The following is a 14,643-nucleotide window of genomic DNA, read 5'->3' as shown; positions in this document are numbered from 1 at the left end:
TCACAGAATTCCCAGAAAGCAGAGTCAATCTCAGAAAATGCGCAGAACAAGCCAAGACTATACAGCTTGGATCACAGTTAAACCTACTAAACCCAGAACTAAGGATACAGGCATCGCAGCCACCGTTATTGATCGCTGAAATGCCACACCCCTTCCACATACTGCCATTGACCCTGCTGTCACTGGACCCCCGGTGCTGTCACCGCATCAGCACCGCAGCTGCCTCTGAGAACTGCCTTTGCTGTTACTACCACAAAACTACCCACAGTCCTGTTTCTCTGTCTTAATAGTTCTAGCTGCAGAGCTTTGAAGGGTAGATCTGCTTGGCCCATTTGGCCAACTCCCATGGAGATTTTGAAGGCAAATTAGATTTCTAAGCATAGAAAGGCTATGTTGATACTGGTCAGCCTAAACAAAAAAAGGAAAGGAAAAAAAAAAAAAGAATCCCTACTGTAAGTAATTCCTTTGTCTTCCCAACATTAAAATCACATTTCTTCACATACTTCTTGTTTTTTTCTTTCTCCATTCCTGCTAAATATACTTCAGTCTCAAACACCTGGGAATATAGCCCCCAGCTCCCAAAGGAAGAAAATCCAAACCTATTCATTATTGGTACAACTCCAAGTCTAGTGTGTCTATTCCTCTTGCAGTTCTGCTGTAATTCTGTTGATATTTTACAAAAATGGACTAAATTTTTGACTTTAATTACCAACATGCCATGCCTGCTTATTCAGTGGCTTGAAAACAACTAAATTGCCATTTAACAGCCCCAGCTTCCCATTAAATGGAATCATCACTGGGTTCTTTAATGGAAGAGTTCTTATTTGGGTACTAAAGCCTCTCAACCATCATCGCCCACAACTTGAAGTACAGGTATAATATTAAGGAAAGCCCTACCCAGTTCTGTCCCTTGGTTTTTGGACTCTTATTCTGATTGTAGGAGAAATGGTATCATATGTTAATTTTTGGTTCTCAGAACATACACCTTGTCAAAAAGCTCCCTCTCTCCCACACTTTCCAGGTGGGATCTCCTGAGATCATAACTGAGTGTTTAATTCAACTATACATAAAGTCAATTGTTCCTGGTAATGGGATTCATGATAAAACAAGTCACCCCACTGGCATTGTCCAGTAGCTTTACTTCTTTTGCTGGAAGGCGATTTAATTGATTAGAAAAAAAAAATGTTATGTGCGAAAACTAATGGGAAATAAACCAGCCAGTAAGTTCATGGTTGATCGTGTTAAGAGAAACTTGTTGATCAGGGAAAGCAAACCCAATCTGTCTTTTCCATTAAGGACAAATCATGACATCCTTCAGATTATGTGGCTGCCAGAGGACCAGGAATAGTTGCTGCTGTGGCAAGCTGAGATTTCATAATTTACTCAAGGTAGGTAGTAAGTGGTAAGTAATTCAAAGTGCACTGAAAGAAAGTGTTATATATGTTGCCTTAAAAAAGAGAAAAGAGGATTTATAAGGATATTTGAGGATTCTTGGTTCTTGGAATTTAGCAGAGTAGATAATTCTATAATCCGTCCACTGAATATCCTGACAAACTGTGTCAAGAATCTTTTAAATGCATAGATGAGCTTACAGGGAAGTAAGTGACTTCCAGGGGCAAGAAAGAAAGTCAGCTTAAGTGAGAGGATGCCACTAAACATTTGAGCTGGTACCCTGCCGGCCTCCAGCGTGGGGCAAGGGATGGGTAGGACTGGCCTCAGGAATCTGAAAGTGTGAGTTTGAATTATCATGAAAGGGTAATGGAAATGGAAATTTGTAAAATAGTCACTCAATAATGAAACTCTTCTGGATCAGCCTAAGCTCAAAGTGGGAGAGATCTCTTCCCGCAAGATTTTGACCATGGTTCAGGAAGTCGCAATTCAAAAAACTGCAAGCAACCCTGGGCGAGTGATATCCCCTTGGGAGCTCTGGCAGGAGCAGACCCAGAATCTCTCCTCTCACCCCGCTTCCGGCAGAGTCTCTACAGATAAAGTCATTCTGCGGATGAGATCGGGATCCAAATTAAAAACGTTCAAGGAAACAATCTCCCACGTGCCAGCACTGCTGTACAAAACGATTAAAAGGATTAGAGTCTCAAAGGACTTTAAACAATTCACCAAAAATATAAATTACTTGATAAATAAAAAAAAATAAAAATAACTGCGATACTACGAAAAAGAACTAAAAAACCAAAAATGAGAAACACGGTCGTTGTGCCGATGGTTGATTTTTTGCCTCTTCACTTCAAAATGGCTCCCGTTGCTTGCTCTGTAATAACGGCGCTGGGACTTAGCCATACCCCGTACGATGTTAAGCCGCATCAGCAGAGGGCCTGGAAGGACACTGGAGGAGGAGGGTTTCCTGGTGTGCTCTCTTACTAGCGTCCTGTGGAGAGTTCTTTTCCCTCCTTTGCTCAGCCCCTGCAAAGTCTCTCTAGTGTAAGGTTCCCGAAGGGCACAGCTTGTTATGGTGTTTGACCAAACTCATGCAGCAATGGAGGCATGGTCTAAAGACCCAGATATTGTGGGCCTATTCCCAGCCCAGGTTACTACACCCCACATCCTCCCCTCAGTCCCAGACACGGACACACGTCAGGGGCACTGGAGGTCAGCCATGCCCTGACCTTTGTCCTGCACAGCCAGCCTAGAGCTGACCCGGCATAAGCTGGACATGGAGGAGCACTAAGCTCCTGGAGGGAGGGATCTGTCAAGCTCCAGGTGCCAACAGTGTCCAGTAGCTTCTCCTGGTGCCTAATGGGTTCTGAGGCTCAGCACCTCCCAGAGGGTGGATTCCCAGCAGGTCCCACTGCTACTCCATTGACCTTGCCACCATTCAGGAAGCCAAGGTGGTCCTCTTTCCAGTGACATCTTGATCTCAACCATAGCAGGGGAAGGCTTTTCCTTGGGGAATTACCACAACCCTAGGGGTAGTGGTCACATCTTACATCTACTATTCCAATATGCTTTAGAATTCTTTTTAACTCTCACTAGCCAATTCCTTCTTCCTCCAATCCCCCTATTAATAAAGCTTTATATTAAACTTTCCCTATTCCAGTGACCACGTGGTCCTGTCTACTGACTGGACCCTAAACAATACAGTTAGTACTAAGAATTGTCCCAGGAGAAAAACCTACAAAAATGGCTTCCTGGAAATCTCCTTAGAACCAGTTGACGGAGGAAGAAAAACCCAGAGTCTGGTTTACAGATGGTTCTTCATGATATGCTGATACTGCTTGAAAGTGCAGCCTCACTCAGTGGTCAACGTATAGGACAGTGATAAAGGAGAATCCTTCTAGTGGTCAGAACTTCAAGTGTGACATTTGGTCATCTGTCATCTCAGGAATGAGAAATGTCCAGAAATATAGGTCTGTATTAATTCTCAGGTGGTCGCAAATGGTTTGGTTGGAATGGTCAGGGATTTGGAAGGAACAATATTGGAAAACTGATGAAAAGAGAGGTCAGGGAAGAAGTGTGTGGGTGGGCTTTTCAGAATGGGCACAGGCTGTGGAGATATTAGTGGTTGTGAAAATGTCTCCCACTAGTGCAGAGGTGGCCCTTGATGATCAAGTGAACAAAACGACAAACTCTGGGGATGTCAGTCATCCCTTCTTCGTAGCCATCGCATTCTTTGCTTAGTGGTCCCATGAGCTAAGTGGCTGTGGTGGCAGAGATGGAATCAACGCATGGACTCAGGCATTTCACTGGGAAGCAGGTCTGCCGAGCTCCTCGTGCCGCCATCCTGCAAGTTGTCTGAAGCTTACTTTATGTAAATAACAAAATGTCTAGAATTGCTCAGAGCAAGAGTAGTTCTGACCGCTTTTCACTGCGATGTAAAGTTTAGAAGATAAAATTTTTGTAATCTGGCATGATCTCAGGGAAAACTTTTACATCTTTAAATTTTTCTAATTAAAATTGCATTTTTGTTTCAAAAAGAAACTTCTCAAGCAATTTCCTTAGTATCAACACTTTGGCCTGGAGAAGTATTTTAAATGATCTACAGTAGATGTGGTTTAAGAAAATTGAAGTGTTCTTGTTTAAAAAATTAACCCTTTAAAATTCCTGGGCTGTAAATAATGCAAAATAAATACATAAAAAAGAGGAATAAGTAAGTACATGAAAACGCCTGCATTTAATATCTTCAAGAAAAAGAAAATTTGCAGTGAATTATTAATACCCTTTGAGAACAGAGGCAACGGTGTTGAATATTTATAAGTATTAAACACCAATTTTAACCTTGACCTCATCCTTTTGAAAAAATTGCAGTTATTACTGTGAGACTAAATGTTGCTCCAGACATGTTGTGTAAATGTTTGATCTTCCATGGCAGAACTGTTTTGTTTTTTTAAAATATAAGAAGAATTTTATATTTAGAAGTCTCAGATAAATTGTTTCTCTCTCTTTTGAGTGGTTATATCAAAAGAATGATTTAATCGTGACAATACAGGTGCACGATCTGACCAGACACTCTCTGAAGGTGGAAACAGTGGTATATAGTCTTTCATGAGAATCTGGAGAGTATCTGTTAGCTGTGAAACTGCATCTCAAACTCCACCGAGGCGGATGCTGTTGGGATGCAGCAGACTTCTCATTCTTGGTAATGCCATCCGCTTACTGCTCTGTCACTCCTCTGAGTACAAACGTTTTTTGGCTTTAGGTCCACGGTCCTTCCTGGTATTCAGAATCCTGCAGTCATCTCGAGTGAATCTGGTCGTCATCACATCTTCTAAGTTCTTTGTCTTCACCTCTGAAGGTGTTCTTGACCATTTCAGCTCAGTCACTCATTTCTGTCAGAAAAAGTAAGTAAGTAAATAAAACAAGAAATATGGATTTTAAATAGATAAAAAGCCACTCAAACACAATGGTAAAAATATAGATAAAATTCACAAGTTCCAATTTTTTGTCTAGATCATTAAGATCTCAAAGTTTTCAAATTTTCCGAAGTTTATTGCTTAGAGATTTGATATATTTGGTTAAATTTGATAAAACTTCTTTGGAGAGCAATTTGGTAACAATTAGCAAATAAAAATTGTACGTACTTAACATGGGCTGAATTGTGTCCCCCCCAAATCCACACGGTGAGGCCCTAAGCCCCAGTGTGACAATATTTGGAGACAGGGTCTATCAAGAAGTACTAAAGGTTAAATGAGGTCACAAGGGTAAGGCCCTAATGCCGTAAGATTGATGTCCTTTTAATAAGACGAGGATACCCCAGAGCATTCTCTGTGCCCCCAGGTGCACAGAGGACAGGCCGTGTGAGGGTGCAATGAGAAGACGGCTGTCTACAAGCTGAGGACAGAGATTTGACAAGAAGCCTACCCTGACAGCACCTTGATCTTGGCCTTCTGGCCTCCAGAACCCTGAGAAAATACATTCCTGTTGTTTGAGTCAGTCAGTCTCTGGTATTTGGTTACAGCAGGCTGAGCTGACTCACGCAGTACCTGCGGACCCAGAAACTCCAGTTACAGGGCTTTCCGCTAGGTGGAGACTCGGACACGCACACGGGAATGCTCGTTACAGCATTTTTGTCATTGCAAAGAATTGAACTATTCTGAGTGCCCTTCTTCCGTGCTGTATATTGTGGATCAACTCAAATTTTATTCACCTCCTAGTCTTCAAAGTTGGAAAGCTGACTTTGCTTCCTGGGCACAGACTGGGTCAGTTACTTAGGTGTGTTCACGTGCGATTTGGAAGTGAGGTGGGGGCCGTCTTCCTGCTGTTAAGTGGGCTTTTCTGAAGGTAAGCAGGGTGCTGGAAAGGTACGGGTGTTCTGCTGTCGCTGTTGTTTGATTGCCTGTCCCTGCAGTGGATGATGGCATTAGGCTAGGTGAGACCCTCTCACATAGCCAGCTTATGATAGGGTGATCTTTCCGATGCCACTGAAAAACCAGAAGTCACTGGTTATATTCTTACACATTCATCTCAACAACAAAGTTCGCTCAGCTTTGAAATCTAACACACTTGAAGTTCGGTGGCTGAGATCCTTAGTTCCCTAGAAAGTGCTTGGATGGTCATAGCCAATACTTGCTTCTCTCATTCAGATTTTTTTTTTTTTTTTTTTTTTGGTAGGGGTATGGGATATAGCTGATCCATGTCCTCTGACCAACATGTAGCATTGCTGGCAAGGAGGACATTTGTAATGCTTTCAATTGACTGTGAATTTTGAAATTTACGGTTCAATTCTTAAAAGGCAATCTGTTTTTCTCATTTCGAAGAGATTAGAACTTGTTTAACGTTAAAATTTGCTCTAAGTTTTTTTAAAAAGGTCCTTTTCAGTCCTGACATCATATTTATCTAGATACCAACACATAATAAGCTGTGGCTACTTGTGAAAGATTTGGGGTATTGTTTTTCCTTTTTTGGATTTTTTTTAAATTAAAAATTCAAAAAGTTTTTGTTATGTAAGAACTAAAGTGAGCCATTGCTATTTTTCAAAAATAAATATTCAGCTAAACTGAGTGTCAGGTGATGACCCTTCTTGCTTTCCTGCTCATTGAAGCAATTCTCTCTCAGATCTTCCCTTTTCTTCTTAAATCTCTAATATTGACAGCTTGTTTTCTTTCCCTCAACAACAAAAAGAACCTGGTAATTGGTATCATATTTCACTAAAAAAAAAAAAAAGAAACTGTCTGATGGGAACTTAACCATCTTCCACTAGGAGATGTGTTGGTACCATATCTTGTGAAGAAGGGCCTTCCTCTTAGGAAAGGTCAGTCTCCCCCCACCCCACGGATTCCTGCCCCAACCCTTCTCATTGTCTCACTGGCTTTGATTCATCATTATGTTCGTTTGTGAGGGCTGCCATAACAAATACCACAGACCGGGGGTCTTAAACAGTAGAGATTTACTTTCTCGCAGTTCTGGAGGCTAGACGTCTGAGAGGGTGTAAGCAGGATTGACTTCATCCTGAGCCTCTCTGCTTGGCCTGTAGATGACCATCTTCTCCCTTACCTTCAAGTGGTCTTGCCTCGTCTGCACCCTAATCTACTCTTCTTCTGAGGCCGTCAGTCATATTAGGTTAGGGTCCATCCTAAAGACCTCATTAGAGCTCAGTTACCCCTTTAAAGACCTCATCTCCAAATATGGTTACATTCTGAGGTTCTGGAGGTTAGGAGCTCAGTCTATGAATTTGGAGAATAACAATTAGTTACGGTCTTTTCTTTCAGCTCTATCAATTTTTTTTTCTTTTTCTCTCAAAACTAGATCACTTCCCAAAGTATAAAACATGCTGTAAAGACTCCTATTCTAAAAAGTCATCCTTTGACCCCCATACGCTTCTGCAACCACTGCTGCAGCCCTGCGCTCCCACCCAAGCCACGTCACTACCGTCAGCCATACGTGCCGTCCCCATTTTCGTACCATGCGTCCATACCTCAGTCCTTTCCAGTATGGCTTCTGCCCATTCAATTTTATTAAAATTAAATATAGCTGATAACTCCTTCCTTCTTGGTACAGTTACCCACTCTGACACTCCTAACATCTGCAAAAGACATTCTGGTTGTACAGTATCCACACCATTCCTCTCCTGTTAAGTAGCAGGTGTGAAATTTGGGTAGGATGAGCCAGCCCAGGATAGGGGTGGGTATTTATTGGTCTCCTTGCTCTTGCCATGGTAATTGGTTCAATACTGGTTATGGATCTAAGGTCTGTGCCTATCAGATCATAACATCCACATGGTTCAGTTGATGGTTTTTATTTTTCAATGATCCCTGTAAGTGGTCTTCACCATCCCTTGCAAGTGAATGGAGAAGCCTGTAGCCTGTGTTCTGCTGAGCTCAATTTTGTCGTAAAAGTGACACAATCCTGTGGAAACACTACCACATGCAAGAAGGCAATGATGAGAGAATTTCTGAGAAACCGAACCAGAGTCCTGATAGAACCATGCCTAAAGTTGTCTCTGTTTCCCGACTTTTCACCCAAGAGAGCCAATACATCCTTCATTGTTTGTTAGCTTGAGCTAGGTTTTCCCTTGTAACTGAATCAACTGAATCAACACTATCCTTGGCTGCTCTTCTCATCCGTCCCTTTCTTCATCTCTCATTCTCAGTCACAGTCTCCATCTCTTCAACTTGGCCATGAAACATTTTAATGTTAGCTCTCAAGCACATGGTTCTGGGCCCCGTTTCCCTCCTTATAAACTCCTGAAGCAGAGGATGGGTTGAGAAGGGGATCTTGTGTGGAGCGGCTCCAGGGGCAGCCTGGTGGGATGATGGGGATGGGAGGAAGGGCTGCAGGGGTCTCCTCTCAGGGAAGGGCTGTCTCTCAGGAATCTATAGAATCTTTGCTTGTCTGTGTTGAGGCAATAAAAACCAGAAAGAATGCTAAAGAACAAGTGATTGAGTATAGTTAATTATTTAAAAGAATTTCTTTACTATCAACACATTGTTTATTGTATTGAATGAAAAGCAATTTCTATTCAAGTTTTGAATTCCAAATCTGGAGTTGAATAACCAAGCATTTTAGATTTTTGCCTATGCTTAATCTGTTTTCATGTGCGTTTATGAGAGGTCATAGAATTGCTTAATTTCCTTACTGATTAGCAATTCTGAACAGAATTCTAAAATTCTAATACCAAACACTTATCAGATTAAAATTTGAAAAATTATTTGAATGTTGATTTTTTTTTCCTTGATAAGAAGGCAAATTTAAGATGTAGAAATACTATTTTAGGCTTTGTTCAAGGAGGTATTAAGGGAAGAGAACATTTCAGAATATTTCCATGGTAGCACTTGGTACGTTTTCAGTTGAAACTAAGAGAAAACCCAACAAAATTGGTAAACAATAAAGGGGATTTATTAGCTCTCTTAACTGAAAAGTGTAGTAGTTCTGACTATAGATGAAACTTAACAATTCTTGCTTCATTAGTTTGATGGCAGTAAAATACATTGAGTCAAAAATATGCCAAATTGTTAACCGTAAAATATGAACCATATTAAAATTATTCTGAGGTAGGCTCCCAAAACTCTGGAACCATGGTGGCATTTGTTTCATCAGCTCTCTTTAAGTCAACACCGTCCACTGTGTCCACTAGGTTTCTTGCAAGTTCTTGAGGAGAAGTAATCTACAGCCAAATGCATCTTGGGATTGTGGAGTAGTTAGCCACATGGGCTTCGGAGGCATAAAGCTTGGGATGGAATCCTGGCTCAGTCAGAGACACATTGCTCATAGTCTCTAAGCTTCATTTACCTCATACACAAATGCGGCACAACAGAACTGATACTATGGAGATTACATGAGTATTACATGAAATAACATACCGCAGTACGTTGACCATAGTTGCTGGAGCCAGGGATTCATGCCCAAGAAAAAAGTGGCGACTGAAAAAAAAAAAAAAAAAATGGATTGCTATAAGAAAGGCCAGTCTTCTTTAGTTTCCAAGAGATGAGGAGCCCAGGGTGACTCTTCAGGTTTTTGGCATAAGCAATGAAAAAGAATGGCATTGCTACTTAGTAAGATGAGAAAAACTACAACGGGTAGGTTTGAGGAAGGGTGGGATTCAGGAGTTCAGATTTGGATATGTTCAGTTTGAGAGGCCAGTTAGACATCCAAGTGGGAGTGTTGAGTAAGCAGTGAGATATCATGACTGGAGTTTCAGGGAAAGACCAGGCAGGTGATAAAAATGTGAGTCATGGGTATATATAGATGGCGTTTAAAGCTGTAAGATTTAATGAGCTCACCAATGTGTAGAAAATCTGAAGCCTGAGTCTGTGGCTCTCCAGTGTTGAGAGTTGGAGGAGATGAAGGGGAGCCAGCAAAAGAGACTGGGAAAGAGCAGCCAGTGAGTTAAAGACAATCATTTTAAAACACTTGCGATTTTCAAACACAGATACGCACTGTGAGGATAACTAATCCCGATGCTGAAATTATGCGATATTTAATATTGGAATCAGCAGAATAACAAGTATTTTAGTTTCATAAGAGGAAAAAATGTTCCATATCTGTATCTTTGCTTCTGTAAAAGCAGAAACAAGCCAATTATTTTGGATAAGTTAATAAAATGTGCTAAGTAGTTTTAAGGCAAATCTGGGTCTTGCAGACAAACTAACATTAAAGTAAAAGCCTAAAATAAAATAAATATAAAAGTCAGATGAACTAATATTAAAAATAGAAATTAACGAGGGCTGCCAAATTTCCCTCTTGGGAGAAACTTGAGTTTCTCTAACTTTTCTCCTCAGTATGTTCCCTGAGGAGACTCATACGAGCAGTTTCAGGCTCTCAGGTTTTTCAGTTCTGATCTTAGCTGGCAGTATCATCAGAATGGTCGTGGAAACAACAAAGAAACCACAATTGCAGTCTTACACAAAACCAGTTTGGTTTGGATTGTCACTTACAAAGATGTCTTTCATTTAAAGATAAGACATTAGAAACATTTCATCTGAAAATGAAAGCAGAGTTGAGATGTGTTTTGATGTCAGAGCTAGGAGAAGGTTTTTAATGAGTGCTGGGCAGAATTTTCATCTTCTCTTGAATTTTGGAGTTAATATGATACACACCCAGTTGTGAATACATGGTCCACTGTATTCATGTTCTTTTAGCATGTCATTCTCTCTCTCTTTCTTTCTTTTTTTTTTCAGTTTCAGAGTTAATACACATAACCAAATATATAGATGTCAGATTGGAATATTCTAAATGTCCCAAGATGCTTATTGAACTGTATTAGCCTGTGTTTGCCTTTGACAAAAATGTGTGAATGCATTCTGTGCTAGTGTAGACATAAAAACAAATTGTGGAACATCAGAGAAATCATTACTTATTAAGAAAAGCCTGTGGATGTATAGCATGATGTAAGCATGTGATATTAGTGATAAAATCATAGCACTTGTAAGTTCTGTGGGTGCAGGAACTCTGCTCACGTTCTCGTCTCCTAGTCCAGAACCTGGCACTCGATGCATCTTTGTTGAATTCTTTAAGAAGTCGTCCTGCCGAGTGGCAATGGAGAAGGTTCTAGTGGAGGTATCAGCGGGTTCCTGAAACGTGAGGGAATTTTCTAAGTGGAGAAGGGAGAGCTGTGACATCCAGGCAGAGACAAAAAGCTCACAGAGTCAGAGGTGTGAAAATGCAGAGCCTTCCTGAGAGCCGTGGGTCTGACATAGGTTTCTTCTCCATAGATACAAAGAACTGCTGGGGAGAAGTGTGGGCACTGGGGTGAATGCCAGTGCTCTAGGGTCTGGCACCGCCTCCTTTTTCTAGAGTGTATATACACCCTCCCTGAGCTGAAGGCCACATCCCAACCTACTCATCATAGTGTGAATGTTGTTGACAGCCAGCTTACAAACTCACAGCTCTGAGGTGGATATCCTATACCTGAGAGGGAGTGTGGAGCAAAGAGTTAACATAGAAGGGGTGGGACTGTTGTCATTAGAAAGCCCTGATTGCCAGGGTGGCCCTGCCTGGCATCTGAGAAGTTAGCTCTGAGTGTTCTCAGTCAATGGTTAACTGTTAAAGGAGGTTCATTGTGCCTAGACTTTATGAACAACATGGTTTATGCTAAATGTCTACTTTTTTTCCTGAGAGTTTGGAATTGTGGAACAAGCTAGGCAGAGTATGCTATGTGACCATCCCCCAAGAAAAATCTTGGGTGCTAAGGCTCTATTGAGCTTCCCTGGGAAACAATACTTTGAAAATGTTGTCCCAACCCATTTCTGGAGAAATTAAGTGTGTTCTGTGAGTCTCCTGAGGACTCTGGAAGTCTGTGCCTGGTTTCCTCTAGGCTTCCTCCCATGTACCTTTTCCTTTTTATGATTTTGCTTTGCATTCTTTTACTGTAATGAACTGTCACTGTGCGTATGGCTATATGCTGAATTCTGGAGCTGTTCAGTCACCAAACCTGAGTGTGGTTTTGGCAACATTCAGCACAGGGACCTAAGAGGAATGAACCAGTCTACAGACACAATCCACAACAGCTACTTAGAAAAGCCGATGAGTTTTGCCATATATACAAACAATGAATTATTATGTTGTACACCTGAAACTAATGTTATATGTCAATTATACCTCAAAAAAAAAAAAAAGAAAAAGAAAAACCAAGTCCTCCATAAAAAGATACATTCACCTGAAGTGAATGGAGTAATACAGTAGCTTAGAGGAGAAGTAAAAGACAGCCTAACAAAGCCCTCAAGAAGAACATCTAGGTAATCCAGAGAAAAACAGGAAAGAATATAAAAATAAAAACGAAACAACTGTTCTAATTAACTTGACAAGTATCTGAGAAGATTTTTTTAAAAATCTTCAAAGTAGGTAAATCAGAAAAAAGGAAAAAGATCCTGGAAATTAAACATGTAATTGAATAATTTAAAAATGACTTTTAAGGCATTATTCCTTAAAACAGAGAAAACAACGAAGGGATAGAAAGTTGGAGAGAAGCAATCAGATATAGACAATGAATGCAGGTGTTTCTAAATCCCATAAGTAAGAGTTCCAGAATGAGTGAGAGAAGAAATAGAGGGGAAGAAATTATCAGAGGTAATGGAAGTAAAAGTTCTCAGGTTGAAACGAGACATGGATCTTCCAATTAAGATGTTCACCATGAGCAGAATAAATGAAGAAAGATCCAGAGGTAGACATGTCAGCATGAAATTTCAAAACACCAAGGATAAAGAAATAGTCTTAAAAAGCTAACCTAGAGAGGAAAAAAAATGTCATCTGTACAAGAATGTGATTCAGACTGGCATCTCGATACCTCACCAGCAAAATTAAATTCCAGAAGGCAAAAAATCATTCCTTCCAAACTTCTAATTAAAATTATTTTTAACCTTGAATTCTGTATCCAAACTGTTAATAAAATAGGTGGACCAATTATATGCCTTCCCTGAAATGCAAGATCAGTTACTTACTTGGAGATGACTCTGAACAAAAGGAGGAAGAAAAATAAGAAAAGAAGAATACATACCAAAAGCAATGATGAAACTAACCCAAGCATCTGGTGGAAAGGATCCCAGGGATGGCAGTCTTACAAGAGTACCCACCCTAATTGGATTAGAAAATCATTGGATTCCAAGAAAAAAATGTGACCAGGAAGCACAGTGAAGTAGACGCAAGAATCATACAGCAGAAGTAAAACATTAGGTACAGGAGGTATGAGCAGTGAGCCATAGGTCTCTTCTCACAATAAGAAGAAACACAAGAATAAAAAGTAAAACTGTATAATGTACTTGTGGTTCAGATAGGAGGAAAAGTAAAATGTGGTGAAATATTTGAAAAGTAACAATGTGTGAGGAAAGAAAATCCTTTGGGGCTGGAGCATCTTCTTTTATTGGCAGTTTGATGGCTTCAGTGTACTAACTTGCCTTGAGGTGAACCACGTTTACATAGCCGTAGTATGTAAATGTTATTTATTGTCCTTCAGCTTTTGGAATCAACCTAGAAACGAAGCAGGGGGATTTCAGAATGATTATAGGATAAACAATAGTAGGGTTGCGTAGTGAATCTGTTCGCTGATGTATTTCAGGCATCGCATGTCCTTCTGGGCTTAAAGTGGCCACTCAGTATTTCTGACTGAATGAATAAAACTAGACATAAACACAAAAGAGATACTCCCAAATCATAACTGCTTAGAAATTAGAAATACACTCTACAACATTCTGATAAAAGAAATTTAAAAGAAAATAGCAAACTTTCTAGAAAACAATTGCTATGGATTGAATGTTTGTGTTCCCCCAGAATTCGTATATTGAAATTCTAACCTCCAAAGTGATGGATAGGAGATGGGACCTTTGGGAGGTCATTAGGTCATAGAGGTGGACCCTTTATAAGTGGGATTTGTGCCCTAATAAGAAGAGACCTGAGAGAGATTGCTTGCTGCCCGCGTGCTCGCCCCCAGGTGAGATTACAAGTAGACTGCCTTCTGCAAATCAGGAAGGGGCCCCTCACCAGGCACTTAGATCTCAGACTTCCCAGCATTCAGAACCATGAGAATAAATGTTTGTTGTTTAAGCCGGCCAGTCCATGGAATATTTTTCACAGCATCCCAAACTGACTAAGACAACAATGCAAGAAGACATCACACCAAAGCCTACAGACCCAGGGAAACTGTATTTGTAAGGAAATGTTTGTTTATCTTCATCCCTAAAGAAGAGAGATGAACAATAGAACAACACAAAATAATTAAACACAAGTTAAGAAATTAGATACACAATAAAAAGATATAACAATATTAAGAAGTTATATAATAAAATTTGAAATAGTTAAAAGCAAAACAATAGGATAAAGTCAAGGTAAATATAAAGGCTACTTCTGTAAAAGACCAAGGACAATGGGTAACTTCATCAGAAAGTCAAGAGAAAAGAAAGAACCAAATATGCAAGACGAAGCATGAGAGAGGAGTCATAACCAGAAATACATTCGAGTTTAAGGTAATTATAAAGGAAAGTTGCATAAACTCTACGGTCACATGTATGAAAAACTGCACAAGGTGGGTAGTTCCTGGGAAAATAGAAATGATCAGTGTTTACAAGAGAATGCCAAAAAAACCAAAAAGATTTAAAAAAAAAAAAAACAAACTTGAGTAGACCGTATGATCTTCAATTTGACTAAATAGGTATATGAGTTGAAAAAGCCCACAGGAGAAACAGCCTCTTTTACTCTGCTCCTTTCTGAAACCCCAAGAAAACTCGCATAAAAGAATTTTAAAAAGGCATAAACTGAGCAGAC

General features: G+C 40.1%; 1 long non-coding RNA gene across 1 annotated transcript in view; it reads left to right on the top strand.

Moving 5' to 3' along the window:
* The window catches only part of LOC123615505 (uncharacterized), a 102,928-nt gene that overhangs the window by 1,260 nt on the left and 87,025 nt on the right, over nucleotides 1-14,643 (top strand). Inside the window, exons 2-3 of the long non-coding RNA XR_006723115.2 lie at nucleotides 1,297-1,388; nucleotides 4,652-4,793. This is a non-coding gene — a long non-coding RNA (uncharacterized LOC123615505). The remainder of the gene's footprint in view (nucleotides 1-1,296; nucleotides 1,389-4,651; nucleotides 4,794-14,643) is intronic.

Source organism: Camelus bactrianus, chromosome 9 (genome assembly GCF_048773025.1).
Source record: "Camelus bactrianus isolate YW-2024 breed Bactrian camel chromosome 9, ASM4877302v1, whole genome shotgun sequence".
In the NCBI taxonomy this organism is placed as follows: domain Eukaryota; kingdom Metazoa; phylum Chordata; class Mammalia; order Artiodactyla; family Camelidae; genus Camelus; species Camelus bactrianus.
The sequence above is the reverse complement of the archived record's forward strand: the minus strand, read 5'-3'. Positions and strand labels throughout refer to the sequence as shown.